Source organism: Oryzias melastigma, linkage group LG17 (genome assembly GCF_002922805.2).
Source record: "Oryzias melastigma strain HK-1 linkage group LG17, ASM292280v2, whole genome shotgun sequence".
Taxonomy (NCBI): domain Eukaryota; kingdom Metazoa; phylum Chordata; class Actinopteri; order Beloniformes; family Adrianichthyidae; genus Oryzias; species Oryzias melastigma.
Window position 1 is genome coordinate 19618186 of NC_050528.1, and position 20953 is coordinate 19639138.

General features: G+C 38.5%; 1 protein-coding gene across 5 annotated transcripts in view; it reads right to left on the minus strand.

Moving 5' to 3' along the window:
- The window catches only part of chd7 (chromodomain helicase DNA binding protein 7), a 94062-nt gene extending 74605 nt beyond the window's left edge, over positions 1–19457 (minus strand). For 2 of the 5 annotated variants that reach the window (XM_024273350.2, XM_024273346.2), the window contains exon 1: positions 19048–19457. The gene's annotated coding sequence lies outside the window, so the exon portion shown is untranslated. Of the gene's footprint in view, positions 1–17508; positions 17893–18491; positions 18513–18640; positions 18660–19047 lie in introns of those variants that run through there. The other 3 variants (XM_024273349.2, XM_024273348.2, XM_024273347.2) reach the window with 3 other exon arrangements.
- Positions 19458–20953: the final 1496 nt, after the last annotated feature.

Below are 20953 nucleotides of genomic sequence, written 5' to 3' on the forward strand. Positions count from 1 at the left end.
CAATGTACAGTTATGATCAGAGGTCCTGCATCAGAATTGAGCGTCGAACGTGGCGCAGCAGAGCATTTCAGGCAGAGTGACAATGAGATATACAGATATACAGTCAATGCTGCTATATAGCAATGAGTTTGAAAACTTTGGACAGTTGCTCCTCTCACACGTGACATCAAGTTTGTGAGCACATTTTTGGACAAGCATCCAGTAATGAATTCGCCAGATATCTAAAGGTGCAGGATGCAAAAATCGGTGTCAGTGCAAAGTTAGGCTGTAAAAACACAAACACTCAAAAAACAAGCTAGGGGATGTGACATTAAATAAATGCACTGGGGATGGTCATTACAAGTTGTCTTACGTTTTTTTTTTTCTTTTTTACATCCCATCATTTTTTTCATAAAAATTAAAACAATTAAAATGTTAAAAGAGCCACTAGATAGAAAAAAAAATCTAACATAAACTGTATTTTTGAAGCACCACCTCACGCTTTTGCATTTATTGCGGTGGCAGTGTGATACAGATATGCTGTCAGCTGACCAGCTTAAAGAACTGTGGCTAACACATCTGCCAGTGTTAATTCACGCCAAGTCCACTTCTCCAAACTTGAAATTCTGACATGATATTCTTAGTAGAAATTTGGATTTGTATCCCTCAATTAAAAAAAAAAAAAGTCTTGACATTTCCAAAACGCAGCCCCCCGGTGCTTCCATTTGCTCTACTGCCACACATGCATTACGTTAACAGCACTGTGCTCTGTTTAAAAGAAAAACCAAAAATAATTTGGCATTTATAACTTTTAAGATGAACAGTAAACTGTTATGTAGTCTTTTTTTTATCCGATAACCCTTAAAGCTGGACAGAAATGCTCATGTAGTCTTTTCTTCACTGGTACCTGCAGCAGCAGATTCACACCAATACAGCCCCTTGCATGGGTTTCCCTTTTTTTTGGATACAAAACTGCAGTTGGCCTGAGCATGGTCTCCATCTGTCAGTAATCTTTCTTTTTGTACGACAATGTTGGAACACAAAACACGAGCTGTTGTGGATCTGCTCGACATCGCAAGATGTCACCAGTAACACAAACCACCTCAAGAAAAAAAAACTGCTATTCACTTTGTTTTTTCATCCAGGACCCACTGTTGGGTTCTGGATGAAAAACAATATACAGCTAACTTTGACACAACTTAACTTTTAAAGTTTTAGGTTTAAATGTATCATAATTCTGGTATCTTTCATGTTATAGTTAAAAAATGTAAGGCAAAATATTTAAACATTTGCATTGAAATGTCAAGTTGCAATCTTTCTGAATTGTCACATCCATTGATTTTTAGAAATTTAGAAATATGTATTAAATAAAAAAGTCTGAAATGATACCAATGGATGGGTATTTTACTTGATAACTTCCTCTGTATTAAGTTCTGATGATGAAAGTTGACACTGGTTTTCATTGCCAATTTTAAATTTAACACCATGATTCAGTCCATTGATATAAACTGATACTATCATTTAAACCACAGCCACTATTACAAAACCTCAAGTAGTCTTCTTCTGCAGACTCAAACACAGTTCTGACTGAGAACGCAGAGAAACAGTCAGAATATAAGCTTCTGCTGATACATTTTAACTTAAGTTATTGGGGGAAAAATAACGAATTGAGGCATGAGATGTAACTGCAGACGCCTAATTAGAAATATGCTATCTTATCAAGGTTGGGACATGCTAGTAAAACACCAAAGCTCTGGACCAAAAAGGAGTCTCCATTGAATAGATGAGATTGCATTTCTGATAAACCAATCTCCAGGTTCAAACCAACATTTAATCCAGTTATTCTCTCAATTTAGTATTTTTACAAATCAATAAAAAACAAATTTATGGCTGGACTCTGATAATTAACAACAGTTCTCACAAAATAATGAATGGGAGCTCATTCTACACACAAACCTTTGTTGAAACTGGTTTTATATGTGACCTTTTGTCCTCTATAAAAAAAAATGCAAAAAAACAGGAAAACACACCAAACATTTGATGCACGCTGAAAGCTTTTGGTTTGCACATGAGATGCACTAATCATGTGCTAGTCTGTAGCTACACACTTCCTCTGCAGCAATGAAAGTGTGAGAACTGCAGATCATGCACACAACATTTAGGTAACCTTGGCTCAAACTAAACATTTACACGTAGGAGTCATTTGCGTCCTATTGCATGAAATGGGAGTGTTGTTCTGATCAATGTCCGTCAAGAAGATACCCAGTTAGCACATTGGCGTGATAGAATCATTGAGTACTCTCACAGGTATGTTTTTCTATAGATACAGATATACAGATGCATACACTCAGAGCATTTCTCTGCATTCACATAACATAGGGTTTGGATACAATAGGGGAAAGTGGGAAACAACAACGAAAATGGATTAATGTTGAAAACATTTGCCAAGATAACTATCTTAAGTTTTTGAACATTACTGAGCTAAGAATGAGAGAACTTCTGGTCCAAAGCAGAATTGATTCCTAAACGCTCCTCTTCATAGGTGTGAAAGCTCACCTAAACTCTGGTGTGCACATGACAAGCTAGCTCTGGTCTGCTGGAGAATGAGTCTCACATCACTCATAAGTGAGGTTAGTCACAGTTTACATCAGACAGCATTTCGGTCTGAAGAGGTGACCAAAGTTGTGCACATTATGTACATTAGAAAAGAGAAAATGTAGATGAGTAAATCCTAAAAGGTTCTAAGCGGTCTGTAAAAGTGGTCAAATAAGGAAGAGAACAAGCTAATCAGGAGAACCCATGGATTTTTTTGCAGTTCTACACCAAAACGAGAAGCTGACAGAATTTTTCTCTCTATTTTTCCAGAAGCATGCTCTGTTTCAAGTGATAAAACACAAAAACAAAAGGTGTGAACATTTGAGGCATTTCCACCTAATTAAACTGATTGCAGGACACGAATGTGTCAAAAACCATCCGTGCTTTTTCACATGACTTCATAAAACCACATTCATGTTTCAGAGGTCACAATCTAAAACTATAAATGTCATACCTAGATTCCAGATTTTGGTAAGAAGATGAGTAGAACCCAAATAAAAAAAATTCTCTTGCTCCAATATTAGTGGTATCACTTAGGATTTATTACTAATCTTTAGCCAAAATCCTGCAAAATAAATGTTAAATATTTGAACTTGTGATGAAATGACAAAAAAATGCTTAACATTGAAATAAGAGAAAGTCTCCGTTTCTTCCATTTATTATTGTAGAAAAAATTCCAAAAATAAAGCTGTTTTGGGACTTTTACTAAAATGTTGTGGGATCCCCAAATTCAAAAACATATGGAGAAAATACAGTTTGGTTCTGTTGCTGTAGGTAAACATAAGTGTTTGAACAAAACTGATTCACAACTTTCATCCAACCTAATACCACAAGTGGTCATCAAGTCTTTAGAACGCGCTGGTTTAAGCAGAATTAGGAAATGAACCGGCCATCATCAGCCAGACCCTGAAACTCACACAGACTGTAGACTGCAGATTTGTCAAACCACAATTATCAAGGCCACCCATTCAGCCAAGCCGAAGCCGCAAAAAAATCCCTGCCAAGTCAGTGCAACTAAATGGCCTCTCACTGACAGCCAGCAGCATTAGAGTGAAGCCACTGAAGTGCTCATGTTGGACCTTTATTTATATCATGCTATAATAAAGAGCTCAATTATATTGTCTGGTTCAACAATTTTATGTCTACATTTTGTGGTGCCTTTAATTGCTCAACTAGAGTTCTGCAATCCGAGTGAGAACATCAGATAATGCTCAAGTGGAACTAAACTCAGATCTAGCATCTGATCATAACTTTTTTGGTTCTTCATACCTTTGTTCAAGTTTAGTTTCCAAGTCACTAAAAAGCCTAGCAAGTTTGATTATGAGGCATTGAAAATAGAAAACAAAGACCATAACGAAGCTATTTGTTTCATTAATAACATTACAGGATGACAGATTTAAGGCATAATTTGAGGTAATTATGTAAATTTAAGCATTTAATACTTCATTTTATACTGGTTTCCAAAGAACTATGTCTTTGGCCAAACTGTGCCGCATTGGTGATTTTCCTCCAGCTGCCTTGCTCATCTTCTCAATAACATCTGCTGTTGAGTCGCTGCTGTGTGGTGTGAGCTGCACTCGTCATTAGCCAATAAAAACTTTTGCCATCAAGTGAATGTTTTATTTCCTCCGGCTGTCCCAACACTTTCATGCATATTTGTGGAGTTAACTCATTTGCTCTGTGTGAAAGAAAACCGTCCCTACAGCGCAGACCAAGAGATTTTCCAGCTACAAGCCATCTTCAACCGTGTCTTTTCTCGTTAATATTACACGGTACACGTTTAGATGTCCAGTGGGGGCGATTAATTTTTTTCAAGTAGTGTGACAAAGTTTGGCTGGCACTTTTCAACCACATTTTTATGAATGTGGCAGCGAGAAAAGCTGATCAAATGGAAAATAAGGGCCAATCACCAACCAAGATAGAGATGATCCAAAACGACTGCTTTCTAATGTAAATGTGAGCTTTACAACAGCATACAAAGGCTTGCATTTCTAGAAAAGTTGTAAACTAGCCATAAACTTTAGCTGGGAAAAAAAACTTCCAGGATTGGTGCCTTTCTTGCACCTCTTTTCTCAACTTTGTCTTTAAGGGTTGTAGTTTACAAAGCTTTAAAAGTGTCATCCTAACATCCTTTCAGGGTGTTTTCAGACTGGTAGATTCATTTTTTCTGGTCTGAGACCACTTAATCTGTTTCTGATCGAGTTCTGAACCTTGTGTTTGGTTTGTATTCAGATTGCCGTCAAGGCGAGTTTCCTGTTCCGGAAAAAATCCTCCAAACAAAACCATGGGACTAAAGATCTCTTCACTCATTGGCCAGGAATTACAAGGGTGGGGCGAAGCAAATAGAGGCGTAAATTTCGGTTTGGAAACTGGGATATTTCACAGATTCAAACTTTATGTTTGCTGACCAATTTTGAACGATTGTATCAGCGTCAGGTAGTACACTTTTTACAGCTACTTTGATTTGGCGGAGGCATGCTGTAAGACGGTTACTGGCAAGTTATGTAGGTAGGATGATCAGTGTTAATGACAGATAGATGTCAGGAAAACAATGTGAGAAGCAATATGCATCACGATAAAAGTCGTTTTAATGAGCCTACATTGATCCCACCACATTTCAAGAAGTTGCTGTGCCTCATCATTGTATTGTTTTTAGGAGAATTCTGTTAATAAACTAAAATGTGGCTTTTGGGATGACGTCACAGAAGCAGAAGATGTGTAAAAGACAGAAAAGCACGTAAGAAGTTTTTTTAGCTGTGTTAAAACAAACATTCTAACAAGTAAGGAGTTGGACAAGTTTTTTCCTGTTTGATAACATGACAATCATTTCTTTGCATTTGTCCTGTCGCTTCATTCCTACTTTGTTTACATCAAGTGACAACTGGCTACGGAGGTCACTTTGGTTCAGTTATTTTGCACCCGGACCACTTTGAAGAATCTCGGAGTGAACCAAAGCTTGGATCGATTGGAAACTAACCAAGACCACATTGAAAGAAAGATCAAAGAGAAGCTCCTGGTCCTGGATTAGGGTTCCCTTGCCTGTATTCAGACTAAAACTTTGATTATCAGGGGGAATTAACTGGTTCACTTTAAGTGCACCTTAGTTTAATTCTTTGTTTAGTACTATTGTTTCATTGGTACGGTCAAACTTTACCAAAAACTTTCAAGTTTTTTTTTTTTTTGGCCTTTCGCATGTCAGTAGTGAAGAAAGGAAGAAGGCAGGGAGATTAGCCAATTGCGGTTCAATGCAGTTCTTCCAGTGCTGTCAACACTTTGGCAGCTAAACTGTCTGTAGCCTGCAGGCTTTACTACTGACTCTGCCATGTCAACAGCACCATGGCTCCTTTGAGACACATACAACAAATCTGAGCCAAAGAAACATACTATGACAGCAAAGCCGACGAGCAACAAGAGCCAAACTACACACCTGAAATATAAGTGATCTCCTTCTTCCTCTGGAGGACACGTGTGCACCCACCCACCTCAAATTACCACTAGGATCTAAGCAACTATAATTTATACCTTTGTTCGCAAATGGAGGACAGCATGCAGGAGCTGGCTAGCTGTGTGTGTAATTACGCTCAAGTGAGGGGATGCAGGGCCATGTGTTTGAGGCTGGGATTTTAAGCCCGGAAGGAAGGAAGAGAGAAGAGGAGGAGGAGGAGGAGGTGGAGGATCAAGAGACGGAGAAGAAAGAAGCAGTGAGGCTAGAAAAATTCTGGTTATTTTACGCACGGCTGCTTTGTTAATGGATAGAATGTGTGTGCGTGGTGCGTGTGTGGGGGAGGGGGTGGTCAGCGGGGGTGGGTCAGCAGGAAAGGGCTGTGTTTATCCAATCTGTTCCCTGCCTTTACCATGTGGTAGGAAAAACCACTGGCCGGCTCTCAGCCTGATCCCAGAGGACACAGACGGAGGGAGGGATGGAGGAACAGAGGGAGGGAGAAAACGAGAGAAGTAGGCCACAGGAGGTGGACAAGGAACCTGCTAGAGTAGACCGAGCATGTGTGCGCGTTCATGTGCTCACTGAGCTTAAAAACCTGTTATGTGGGCTCTGACACTGACTTGAGGCTCTGGCTGTTAAGCAGGTGAATTTAGGTGATGGCATTGAAAAGAAGAGCCAAAACAGAGTTTTAAAACGCATATTGTTAAAAGATTTATACTTAAGAATGTAAATTCTTAATGAAACCAAAACACTCGTGCCACTATGACCTGAGACTATAATCATCTCTAGTTTAAGCCGAGGTGTTAAATTACCAACCCCCTGAAGAGCTAAAGGGATCTCTAAATCTATTATTACAGCAATATAATATCTTCATAAAATTGAAGTCAAAACACTCCTGGTTTTGGTTTGTGCTTCATTACAGTCGTGTTTCACTGCTTGTGGGATCAAATATCCAATCAACCAATCAAAATGCAGCAGCTCCGTAAAGGCAGGGGCATGTCAATAGGCCTCTTTCTGAAGTTGAAAAACTAAAAAAACTGCTTATCCTGACCCGTGCCACCTTTCTGCATGCTTTCCAACATACCCTGCTCTGGCATGTTCTTATTGGCTGAACACACCTGAACCAGATAATTGTCATGGGTACCTACTAATGACTGATTACCTGGCTCAGCCAATAAAGGTTGCAGGAAGGTGGCACTCGAGGACCAGGGTTGCCTACCCCTGCACTAGACCAATATTACTCACTTTTCTCATCCAAAGTGCAGTTTTAAGTTTAGACAAAAAGTAACTTTTATTGAGAACATACAAATTGTAAAAAATGTAAAAAAATCTTTTACAGCATCAAAAGGAGAAAACCACTGCATGATTTTTATTCATTTGACCCTCAACACTATGAAAGCCATAATGCTTCCAAACAGTCACTTTAAGTAAAGTCTGGGCCAGTCGAATGACGAGATCTGGAAGGTCAGCCATGTTTATGTGGTCTTCAAAAATGACAGAGCAAAAAATGCTTTGCATTTCATTCCACTTGTAACTTTGATTATTATTTGATTTTTTTTTAATTATTTAAAATTCATACAATTATTTAAAACTGTTAATGGATAATAATTGAAGCCCAATGAGGCAAATTTCCTTTGTGATTTTGGGCTATATAAATAAAATTGAATTGAAATTTAATTGAATAATCGATGCATCTAAAACTCGATTTTTCCCCACACCATTTATTTTCACGAGATGCTAATCCGAACATCAGGGGCGATCAGCTTCCATGTTAAGTCGACGTACAGACACGTTCAGAAGTCCTGCGATGCGTTTTGGGCATTCAAATATCTGAACTTTGCCAAAAAATCTGCATCAAGTCAACCCATCAATATCAACTCAACTATGGCCTGTGCATGTTGATGAAGGTGTCCAAAACCAACATGGATGAGAATGTTTGTTCTCCTTCTGAAGTTTATGTTTTTCTCATTTGGATGGAAACTAACAAAAAACAAATATAAAAACAACACCTGCTAATTCTATTCTTTACTGTATTATTTCCCTCCTCAGACCAATGCGGGGCAGCAAGTCATCAAACTGGGCCACAGAGAGGTAGAAGAACAGCTGAAAGCAGCCGTCTTTCAGATTCAGCTCCTGCAGTAGACTGTGAACCTCGCCGTACAGGGAGAGTACCTAAATGGTTTCATGAACCCAGCAACACTTCTGTAAAGCTCTTCAAAACAAGTAAACCTGAACTCTCAACATCATCCGAGTCTTCCGTGCATTGTAACTGAGAAATACAGGCAATTTCAGACAAGCCTCCAGCAGCAATTTCAATGTGCATCAAAAGAAAGAAGGGTGGGAATTTGAGTAGTGAATATGAACGCAGCATTATAATGATCACTGATGCCTTTTTTCATCTTTTCTTCCCATAAAATCTGCTGCATACTCTTTATAACTTCTACTGATGGTTTGTCATTAACCAAAGTCTTCACATACCATTGCCTTGTCACTTTCAGGTTGTAGAGTATTCTGAGGCCCCCCTCCCCACAGGACAGCCAAAGGATGCTGTTCACGTAAGGCTCATGCTCAGCAGCTGTGCCACTTCACTTCTGCACAGCATCCAGTGCAGCATTTTATCAGGCTCTCCACCAGAGCATTCCAGTTCTCCTGAATGCATTTCCATCACGAAAAAGAAGCACCTGTGCTTAAATAAACCCATGCATTTACACACTGTAAGAACCCCAATGAATCTAGCCAGTCTTAAATGAGGAGGTTGCTGGTACTGATTTCCACAGTGCTCATTAAGGCTCCAACACTGAAGTCCTGACATCTGTGAAGCTTCAATTTTTCTTCGTTAAGTTCATGAATGTTTAAATAAGAGGTACCCAGACATTTGCCATCTCTGCTTTTTATGAAAGCACCAAATGCTTTAGTATCAAATTTTCTAAAACTCAGCAACTCTCTTTTAGGCAGGGGTCACCCACTTAGAAAGTAGCAAGAAATTGGCTTAAAATGCTCCAATTCTTCAATAAATTATCTTTTGTCGCGAAAAGATAATCGTCTTTTTTATTTAATTTTCTTTTTTCTAAAGGCACATCAAATTACTTTTGTATTATTCAAGGACAAATAGGATTTTGAGTCTTCCCTAAAGGAGAGAGCTTTTTTTAAAGATGGATTTTGTTCATCTCTTAGGAGAACATTGTAATGATAGATCACCATGTAGAAGAATATGATTACAGCTGAACCTAAATAACTTGTCTAAAAACAAAATATCTATTCTGTATATTCTGCATTACAACAAACACAAAAAATTTACTTTATGTTAAAACAAAAACAACCAAGAACAACAGAAACCTAACCACTGCTCTGCCCTGCTTGGTATTTAAAGTTGTGTCTTACAAGTTTCTTCTGCTTCTAAGAAAAGGAAATAGTAAACACATCTCCATGGTTTCTTTGACAGCACATCTGCATGCTGGGATGTTAAATCTGGGCCAAAGTGTTTTACATAAAAATACCTGAACCTTTCCATAACTAGGTTAAGATGAACATTGGAGAGTATTTTGGATACTCCAGGTATTCCCTTTAACATTTGCAGTGTTACATGTAGCGGAAGGTGTTACTGACTTCAGAGAGATCTATGAGCCAAGCAAGCAGATTGAAATTCACTTTGGATTTTTAAGGATCCCAAATGCAGGTAATTTATCATTACTAATATACTAAAAAAATGAGGCAGTGGTGGACAATTGTGAATTGATAAATAGTCATCCTTTATCTAAACCGATGCTAAGGCAACATGTAGAGTAAGAAACTTCTTTTAAGAAAAAACAACCTTTTTTACAAGGGTTTTGTACTCGATAGCATTTATCTGTCTTGCTTTGATCAAGTGCACTAAAGCAATTTCACTGAAACATCAAAACACAAGGAAAACTTATGACTTCATGAACAAATTAAAGATATGTTCAGCTTTAATCTTTCAGACCACATTTCTTACTGACAACTTTATCTAAATCATCTTCCAGTGACTGAAGTTTGATCAGTTTTGCAGATACTTTTAAATAAACCGTTGTTCAAAACCTTTTACTACTTCAATGACTAAATAACAACAAACTCTACAGTTACTAAATTTAGGAAATAAATACCACAACATAAGAGATCTGAGGTTCATTTAAATAAAAATCTGGTTTATTTGAAGAAATACTTTTAATATATGGAGCACCTTTGAAACCTTTGTGCGATCCCAGGCATGATTACATTAAAAGTCGGGTCATCTGGACCCCACAAGACAGCACGCTGAACTTTTTTTTTCTATAAAAGATTTTTTTATCTTTACTGGTGTCAGTGGCAGACGTAAAATCCTTTCCACCTTTCCACCACATCAATATATGGGTGGAGTCATCTGGGCCCCATAAGAGAGCACGAGGGTTAAAAAATGCTTTAAATTATGTGGGGGTCAAACACAATTTTAAGAGACAATAGAAATCAATTGGATGTACAATAAATAATAATGATAATAAAACAAACAAGATTCAGTTTGATATATTTATTAAATGTTTTAAAAACTGTATGAAACTAGGTAGCTTACTATAAATCTATTTCCAGGTTATACTACTACAAATATAACATTTTAAAAACTGAAATAGTTCAGTTTTTGAGGATGATTTCACTACAAATATTAAGAATGGTTTAAATATTCCTCTGATGACTACATCAAGGATCTAAAACTTTCTGAATTTATGCAAAACTGATTTATACAGCTTGATAACCACATAACTTTCACCAACTTTCCTACCAAACCTGCAATTGGCTACAGGAAAAAAAACTCAATTTCAAAGTCAATTCTAAATCATTGACATTCCACCTTCAGGGCTCAAAAGCCAAAGCTGACAAATGTGTTCCACTTTATTAAAATTTCTGTTTTTCACAGGGATATTCCAGTTCTTGTTCTTCAATTATGATATGAAAACCACTTAGCAGATATGAACCTAAACGAGGAGAGGAGATCAAAAAGTTGCAGGTGAGGGGGGAAATTGTTGCTTTGCAATGCAAATGACTTAACACTTTGGTACAGTTAGTAAGTTTGGGGAAAACCCCTTCAGTTTAGTCGTGTGTTCAAAGACTGAGACATTTAAAATCTATAGGGCGCCTTTTCACTGGGAATCTTTTCAGATTCAGAAACCAACATGAACATCAAAGGCTGGATTTTAGATTGCTTTTTACATAAAATGAATAATTTGAGTTAGAAAATGTTTTTTTAAAACTTGGAGTTTCCAACTTATTAAAATAATGACAAATAAATTCCTGTAAAAGCAAGGACCTTGCTGAAAAGAGATTCAGATAACAGGTGAAAAAAAAACGACACCCCAGACTCCACGTTTCTTGATCGCTACCACTGATAAGACATTTCAGACCAGAGGAGCAGGCTCACCTGATGCCCTTTCCCAAAACAGTGACTGGTTTCACTCTCGACTCCAAATGACATCCTCTACAGACATAGGGTACTCTAAAACAACCATTTCTTTAATGACTAAGGTTTATAGGATAAAAAAGGTGCTTCTATGGTAGGCTTAGAGGATAGAGCATACTTGTTTTTAACCTGTTCTTGCTCATCCTATTTGTTTCATGATTTTCTTAATTTTACGTTTTTTCAAGTTATAAACTGACCAATCAGATCACCCAAAAGTGGGGATGAACTGATCATTTTTTTCCGGCTAAAGTGTAAACCAGAAACTTCTCATTACCAGGAATTTTAAGAACAGCATGTATCCTCATCAAAAATAAAATTTACCTGATAACAGAACAATTATTGACTATGACTTTAAGCATAAGCTTCCCAATGCTGAGAATGAAAGTATTCATTTCAAAAATAAAGTACATCTGAAAACAGTAAGAACAATATCGGTAGATTTTTTCATATCGGACCGATGCCGATAAACTCAAATTATGTAAATATCAGCTGATACCAATGGCACCAATACGTCACCCATCCCTACTCAAAAGTATGTGGTGCCTGCTGGGACTCAAGTTAAACCTTTGAAACGTTTGACAGATTCTCCCAATCTCACCTTTAATGGAAGGGGTGTGGACTTCCAAAAAGCCTACTCCTGATTGGCGAAAGTGGTTGCCATAGAAACAATGACAGATACCAAGTTGGACAAGCTTCCTGACGTCATTTGGCTCAGACATGTCGCCATCTATATTGCATTAAAAAAAAAAATGGTAATTTCTGAAATAAGCAATTTTTATAGGGTAATGGCACACTCCAGATCTCATTTATGGTCCATAGTTAAGAGAGCTACACTAGAACTGAAAAACTATGAGGTAAGAACACAAGGGGACTCGATTATTTAGCTAATTTGCTTTCCTTTAACTCTACATTTATCTTTTACTTCCCTGACCAGATGTTGACTAAATGAAAAGACTCCACTTAACCTTCCATCAGTCACAAGAACAACTTGATGCACAAAGTGAAGACTGGGAGACTAAAAGGACGTGTCCATGTTGTGAATTAATGACACAACTGTGCCATCACATTGACAGAAGAACCAATAAAAACTGAATCTGTTTTCATTTTATTGAGTTCCTCTTCAGCACTGGGATCCATCTGAACATAATAAAAAAACTCCAAGAGTCCTCGAGTGGACAGAAGAGCGGTGAAGAGGAGAAACGGACTACGGCGTACGTCTTCGTCGGCAGAGGTCAAAGACGGATTAAATGGCGCATATTGGTCATCAGGGGTTCTTGACAGAACATCTCCTCCACACAGAAAAACACATACAACCCACACAGAAATACTTGAGAGCTGTATTTATGCCAGCCTCTCTTCTAGGCACAGCACTTGGTCCAGAAGGCCTTCACTGCAGGAGGAGGATGAGAGGGGGGAGGCTGAGGCAGAGGGGGTTGGGGGGCAGAGAGCAAGACAGGTGAAACGGAGGGATGAGAGAGCAAGACAGACAGCGATGACACTCAGTTTTGAATGTCACCACAGTGCTAAAGACCCCCGCTAACCTTTTGGCTAGAAATTATAGGCCGGGAGGAGGGGGAGGGAGGAGAAGAAGGAGGGAACGACAGGCAGGCAAAGATGGAGAGAAAAAAAGAGAGATGAAAAGGGTGACAATGAAGAGCAAAAAAGAAGAGGAGGGAGGCTCACGCTTGGACAGAGAGTGGGTGGGTGGGTGGTTGGAGGTGGAGCAATAGATAGCAAACATTAAAGAGATGGAGGCAAACAACAGCACCACTCCTCATCTCTGCTAACACGGCTGCCATCCACGACACATGATTATGATAGGAGACAAAATGGCCACCCTAACAAACATCATTACTCTCACTCCGACACCAAACAACAACTTTTGAGCACCGCCACCGTCCACAGACCCTTGCCATGTGCTGCAATCTGGCCCACAGACAATGGGGCGAGACCTAAACCCACAAAATATGTTCCATCTACCCCCAAAACACGTTTTTCCAAACTGTGAGAGTAGGGAGGATGTTTTCCTAATTGCTTTAAAGTCTGAGGAGTAAAAAGCCGATAAAGTGGAAAGTATGCAGTCAACTCAAAACTAAAAAAACTGTAAGAACTGTGAGTTTGATCGGTTATTACTGTATTCCTGTGCTTCATTATTTAATTGCAAAGGCAATCTAAGGCACCAATGAAAGTAGAGATGGTGGTCTTTACCTGCTTTTAATTCTAATAATAGCTTTACAGATTAAAGCTTTTGTTGGGTGATTGAATAATCAAGATTGTTGTTGGAAATGAAAAAATAAAGTGATAAAGTTTAGGACATCCCAGCAAACTCTCTGACCAACATAAATTGTGCAGAGGCAACAAAATTTAGACAACCGCTTTATTAGTTTTGAGTTATTCAGTTATAAACAAGAAACCCTTCAAGCATTTTGCCAGTCAAAAGTATACATTTTAAATGTTTAAACATCTATATTATAAAGCGTATTTCTTTCTTTTTTGGGGGGTTTTTGTTTGGATGAAAAGCAGTAGCTTCACCAAAACACAATTTTGGTCTATGATGTTATGAAGAAATCAATATGGCTTTAGACAAAATAATATGTGTTGTCAGGTAAAAGAAGTTTGGCAATTAAAAAAAAAAACTAAACCAAAGATGCAGAAATTACATTTTTGATTCTTTATATAGTTAGGTATTTGAGCATATTTAAATCATGAGAACAGTTCTTTCAGTTTTCTTAACTGGAGAAAAAATAAATAAATTGGTAACATGTCAAGTTACTTGGAATCGACGAGTTCTAAACTCACTGAAGTGCCTCTAGGATCCTTCAACACATAATCATGATCCCGCCCCGAGGAGCTTCAATGCAATAAGGGACCAAAAAAAATCTGAAGAGTGACTTCATACTTGTTAAAGTGACTAATACCAATAACCATAGAGGACAGACCAATGTATGTACTTCAGCCTAATACCTAACATTTATTTTTATTAACAAAATATTAAAATAAGTTTTGGGAATTTGACAGATATTGAAAACATGTTTAATGCAGATTGGTTTAATTTTCCCCAATACAAAACCATAACGTGTATTTTATAGTTAGGATGAAGTTAGGTGTGGTATTGCAAGCACAGCTAAATTCAAAGAAAAAATATATATATAAAAGATAAATGTTATTTAAGAAAAGATTATCTACTATCAAACTGTTTTGACCAAAACAGGAAAAAACTTTGCACAAGAAAAAAATAATAAAAATGATAACCTAGCTGACTCAATCAAGTTGAGCAACGTCATCGCAACAATTTTAACTTAAACTGTTTTAATAGGGGAAAAAACAATGATAAGACTTGTCAATAACTGCAATTCAAAGGACATTAATTTTTCTTTCACACAAATCCAATGCGATAATGAAAGCATTTTTTCTACACTTTTGAAAGTTATATCCATTTACTATAAAAGCTATTCAGAGTAGGTTCTTTCAAAAGGGTCACGTTTTTTTTTTCTTTTAAAAAATGTAATACTTAAATATATTTAAAGTTGATCTATTAAATAGTAAACAAACCATGAGATTCTAAGTGTTTACCATTACAATTATCTTAACAACTGATATTTGATCAATTTTCCTCTTCTCCGACTGGTTCACATCATTCACAGATGAAAGAAAATATCTTCTCTGCTTAAATTTGGAAAAAAACTAAATAAAAACTCTGTTTTTTCCGTTTACTTTTTTAATTACACATTTGTAGGAAATCTAAGAAGTCTTTTGCAAAACTTATCACTTTTTCACCAGTTCCCTTAACTTTCAGGGTCATAGGCTATTATTCCAACTACCGGTACCCCAATTTAAACGTATCTATCATATTTTTCTAAGTTCAAGTCATATCATTTTTAATAGTTTGGTCGAGGGTTCCACCTATTCTTAGGTGCAACTTGTGATGTTTTTGAAAATAAATAGTGAGAACTGCTAGAGGACACTCTAGTTGTAGGTATTTGCTACAGACAGTAATACCTCTCAGTCTATGTTCACGCTGATCTCAAGAACACTCGTGCAAGCGACCGGTTTCAGTGAAGACTATGTAAATGCGCAGCTATGTGAGTTTAGGGCTTCCACGTTTGAAAACTCTTGCATTTATGTATCACTATCCACATTTTAAACACAGTTTTCCAGCCCTACGAACAAAACGAACAGCCATTACATGTGTGAAAGTTACACCAGGTTAAAAGTTTGTGTGCCTAGCTGGAATTCTATAACACCAAGTCTTTCATATATCAGAATAGAGCTTGCAATAGAAAAAATTTGAACAATTTTGCAAGATTTGAACCGCTTCGACATTTTGCACTTAGCCTCTTCCAATTGTACGTTACAGACATGCACTAGTGAAACAGTAGAAAATAAAAAAGAAGCCCCTCCCTGCCTGAACAAGGTGAACACCATTGACTGTGTATGAGAACTGGACTGAGTGCCCCCCTCCCATTTCAAATAGGAAATACCTGGTGGTCCCAAAAAGCGGATAAAGCATATTTTTGTTGTAGTGCAAATTATTCAAGTTACAAATTGGCCAATCAGATGCCTCAATAAAAATAGGTGGTGCTGCGTCAAAAGCTCCAACCGTTAGATTCTCCTCAGCCCACTTTCAGTGGCAGAGGTGTGGCCTTCTAGCATTCCCAGTGTTGATTGGACAGAGTGGTTGCTATAGAAGTGATGACTAAAACAGACACAGATCAATCATGGCGTAGTGATGGCGCCTGGTTCCAACATGGACATATTGTTTAAAAATGGCAACTGAATTGACTGCATTTGGTTGGAACCAGAAGCAAGTCAATTTCTATGGGTTACGTCTCACTCACTCTGTCCAGTTCTCTATAAAGAGACCATGGTGAACACCATAGGCTAAATGTGCTTTCAAGAAAGCACGAAACGCACATCACACGATCAGTGTGAACATCAAGGTAGTGAAAGGTACATATTTTCAATATAAAGCCTCGTTTTCACTGAGCGGTATGGTCCAGTATTTTGAGAGTTTCCAGTGTAAAATTGACCCATTACACAGTACCAAACCGTACCTCCTGGGAGTCCCCATCGGTTTTAAGTCCATTGAAAAGTGAAATGGGACGGTTAGGGCGGAGCTGCTGTTGCCACCCACAGAAAATGGTGATATTAGAAAGCGCCAACAAAGCGCTCATTTTAACGTTAATTCATCCTAACCACCTGCAACTTTATTCATTAAATTCCTGTTATATATGATGTACCAGAAGTAAAGCAATAAAAAGACGAGCTTCTGGATGATCTCCATTGTTACTTTTCTAGTCGTCGGACTACAATGACGCAACAACAGCTAGCGGTCTGCACCACACATGCACCGTGAAAACAAAACGCTCAGTGGAACCGAGTGGAAACGCTTGCCAGAATTGTACCGCTTATTACCGTACCGCTCAGTGGAAACGAGGCCTAATAGTGGTGTGTTTTCCATTATTATGATTTGAATTACAAGATGAAATGTGCATTTTTGTACATATTATGTCATGTTTTTTCCCAAAAGTGTGACAATTTTTTTCTTCTTTATCATGCTTTTTTTTTTGCTGCAACTTATAGTTAGAAAAATATGGTGCTCTGTATTTGATTGCCCAAATTAACATCAAAAAGTTGTTCAAACTGTGCAAATAAGTCTAGCAATAATAGTTTCTCCATCAGACTTGAGTTAGATTATAATTTAACATTAAAACAAAAACAAAAAAAAGTTTCTGCTGATTCCAAAAGAGCTTCCAAAGCAAGGCGATGGCTGAAAGAGGGAAGGTTGCCTCACTTTAACCACAAGAAAAGACGGAACGAGAGACCAAACAGTGCTGAACATCTGTTGTGTGCTGTATGTGTGTGTGGTCGGGGCCTCTTATCTCTCCCTCTGTGGCCCGCTAAACATGACTAGCTGCCATCTTGGCTCAGACACACGGCGGTGGGGGTAGCAACTCCTGGCTCTTTGGCAAACAGGAGCCAGAGAAACAACAAACACCTTACGTGTCACACTGAATACGGCGAAGACGCGAAAACGAATACTGACCGGTGTTGCGGGAAGTTTTGCCCCTCTATGGCGAGACTCGGGAGTTGCGTGCGCGCTCGCCGGCTGACCATTATGCAAGTTACCTGCTTACGGGACGCGTTATGGAGAAAGATGGCAGAAACGCTCATTCAAGTCATCCGAGCAAGTTTCTGCTACCAAATAAAAAAAATGTCCGAACCGCGGCGACGCACCAGCAGGTGTTACTTCTGCTCCCGTCCACTCCGAGTAACAAGTGTAGCCGACTACTTCACTACAGAAGATCGGTTAAAACATCCAAAAGACACACAAAGAACGTGTATCCCGACTTTTTTGTATCCTTTAACTCCAAAAAAGTGATAAAGTTGATCCCTAGCCAAAAAAAGAAGAAGCGACCGAGCGATATCCACCGAGAGCAGGTTCGTAGGCAGCTCTGGATGAGAGAGGAGGTGTTTATTAAGTGCTTTGGCTGGACACAATAAGGATGGGAGCTGGCTAGCAGGCTAGCTGAACTTCTGTGTCCTCGCGCTGGGCCGACCTCCAGCGGCTAGCACAGCTAATTAGCCTATCAGCGGTATTTCGCACGTCGTTCCGGACCGGGGAACGCTTCGCTCATCTCGGTTTTTATTTCCGAAAAACACTTTACCCCGAACCAAACGCAGAACAAACTCCCAAAAAATCTTTACTCATCTTTAGAAAACACAAATTCACGCAAACCTTGACTGAGAACGCGTGAAAAACACGGTTTTACGGGATGACCGTCTGGCCTCCCCCTCCTCCTCCTCTCCTCCACTCCTGTCCCTTCCGTCCAATAAAACTAGCGACTACTACAAACACTTCACACAGACTCCGTTTAAATTCACAAAAAACACAACCACGCGCGTTTATTTCGTTGTTGTTTCAACTTTAGCTGATAATATTTGACAAATATCCATCAAAAATGAGGGGTAAATGAGCCAAGTGTTGTCCGCTGGGAATCTCCCTCGGAGCTCCGCTCTGTGACTCACCTCTACGCTCGAGCCACCTCGTGTCTCCTGGAAGCTTCAACACAATTAGCTAACTGGGCTAACACTTTAAAACTGAATTAAGTCCATTTTCAATTCCACAAAACCCCGTAAGTAGTTGGGGAGGGACGTTACGGACGCAGAAAACTCACCGTAGCGTTTCGGGGATTTTTTTCTTTCCACTTTTCAACTATCTAACCAGGACTGTTGTGCGTCTCTGAACGATGCAGCGGCTGGCAAAGCTAAACTTGCTATTGTTAGCATGTCGGCATGGCAGCTTCAATGACTTTAGTATCAAACGATAAATCTTTGGAGCGATTATTCCGACATTAAACGAGTTTTCCCTTCCAGCCAATGCCCTCCGGACTGGGAAAAAAGCACATAGCCCGCACGGTGGCTTCAAGGGTCCGATTGTCGAGGGAAAAAAAGTATGACAAACTTACTATTCATTGATAATATAAGGGGTTTTTATTCATAGCCGACGTGGACTATAAAACCACCCCAACCAGACTCTAATTTGCATCAAAAATAGGAATAAAATTGGCTTTAGTTAGCTTACCCAACAAGCTCGATCACTTCGGGATTTTATCAAATCAACTCCTCGTCACCAGGGTAGAATCTCCGCTTGCTCGAGAGAAAAAAAAAAAAAAAAACATCCACCGCGATCCTTTTCAGTTTGAAATATAAATAAACAGGGGAAAAAGTTCACGTTTGCTGATATTTTCATGGAATATTTCTCCGGCGTGTCTTGCATCCGCGACCTCGCCGACTAGTGTGTGTTGCTCTTCTCTCCTTTGTGTTAATTTCACTCAAATCGAGTTTAATCCGATCGATCCCTCGGCTGGTCGCGCTCCCGAGTCCTCCCCTCCAGACACTCGCTCACCTTCCTCGGCCAGGGGGGGCGCGCTCCCGAGGACCTCTCGTACAGATAAACAGCGGCGTGCGCGGTCACTGACCTCGCCGTGCCCGCGTGACGCTTTCTCTGGACTCTCATTTGGATATGAAAATTAAAAACAAAGGCGTTAGTTTAGTTTTGACTGTGGGCTCCTGCTTTAAATGTTTATTAAAATTCAATTGTTTCAATTTAAATTAAAAATATGGGAGAGAAGTACAAACTTGTATCGGTTGTCTTTAGTTCCTTTTTAATAAAAAAAACATATTTTTATTTGTTTTTTGGTGTTTTGCAAGCTTTTAATACACAATAGAGCTTTTATTTTGATATTCATCAAATTTTAAAGTAATTAATTAGGTTCATAATTTATAAGTATCATATTTTTATTTGTCTTTTGAAAATAGAAACAATAAATGTTTGTTTAGACGATGGATAAAATCTAATTTAACCTGGAAAAGTTTCTTTTTAGCACATTTTCTGTAGAAAATTATAAGAAAATGAATCAAATAGTGAGTTTAATTCTTAGTACTTGTTTATATTTACATTATTTAAGCTAGAAAATGTTGACTTTAAAGGGAAACGCAGCAGTTTCCCTATTAGTTTGTTCCAGGCGTTGATGAGACCAAGGCTTTCAAATCACTCAAAAAGTAGTCAAGATTTTATTTTCAAAATGTTGTGCTTTTTTTTGACAATTTGAAAAATGTCTATAAATATTCAGTAAAATTGCATAAAAACAAATATTTTGCACAGTGCTGCACAGTGGTGGGTGCATTATTATAAGGGGTTTTTTTTCTCTTCTGCTATAGGAACTTGAGACCTTATTGAAGATAGAAAAAAAATAGAGTTACATATTTGAACTCAGAATCCCAATTTGCACTAGAGGTAGAGTGGTCGACCTCTGTTCGGAATATCAAAGGTTTGATTCCTGCCTTTCCCACCTCACGTATTGAAGCGTCTTGTGGCACGACACTGGACCCCACGTTGCTCCTGGTGGTTACAGGTTGGCGCCAGTGTTCATCAGCAGGGCTGTCATCAGTGTATGAATGTGTGTGTGAATGGGACTGTAAGGGCTTCAAGAAAGGTAGAACATTTTTGTTAAAAGTTACTATAAACTTTTTATCTTAAAGAAAAATCCCAAAAATCAAGTTGGTAGAATATCCATTTCAGCCCAAACACATCTAAAGTGTGCAGATTTATAAGTAAATCCAACTTAAAAGCACACATTTGAGGAAATTTATCCAAAAACGCAGAGTTTTTGCTTTGAATTAGGACTTGCGTTCTGTACGTTTTCACAGGAAGGAAAGCATTGATAAAACTGAATTTTTGTCGTCAAACTGTCTAATCTGATTTATTAAAATGCTCGTTCATGTTCAGTGCCAAACCTCTACAATCAATCCTGCTGGCTTCAATTCAAGAAGTGCAGCTTCGTGCTTCTGACCAGATGATTAGTTAGACTGTGATATCAAAGTAAACAACATTCAATCAAGCTCTCATGTCCGTTTGTCACCCACATGTTAAAAAGTTGACACTTTGGGGTTGCGATGGTCTACTCGTAGAACATTAAACATTACAG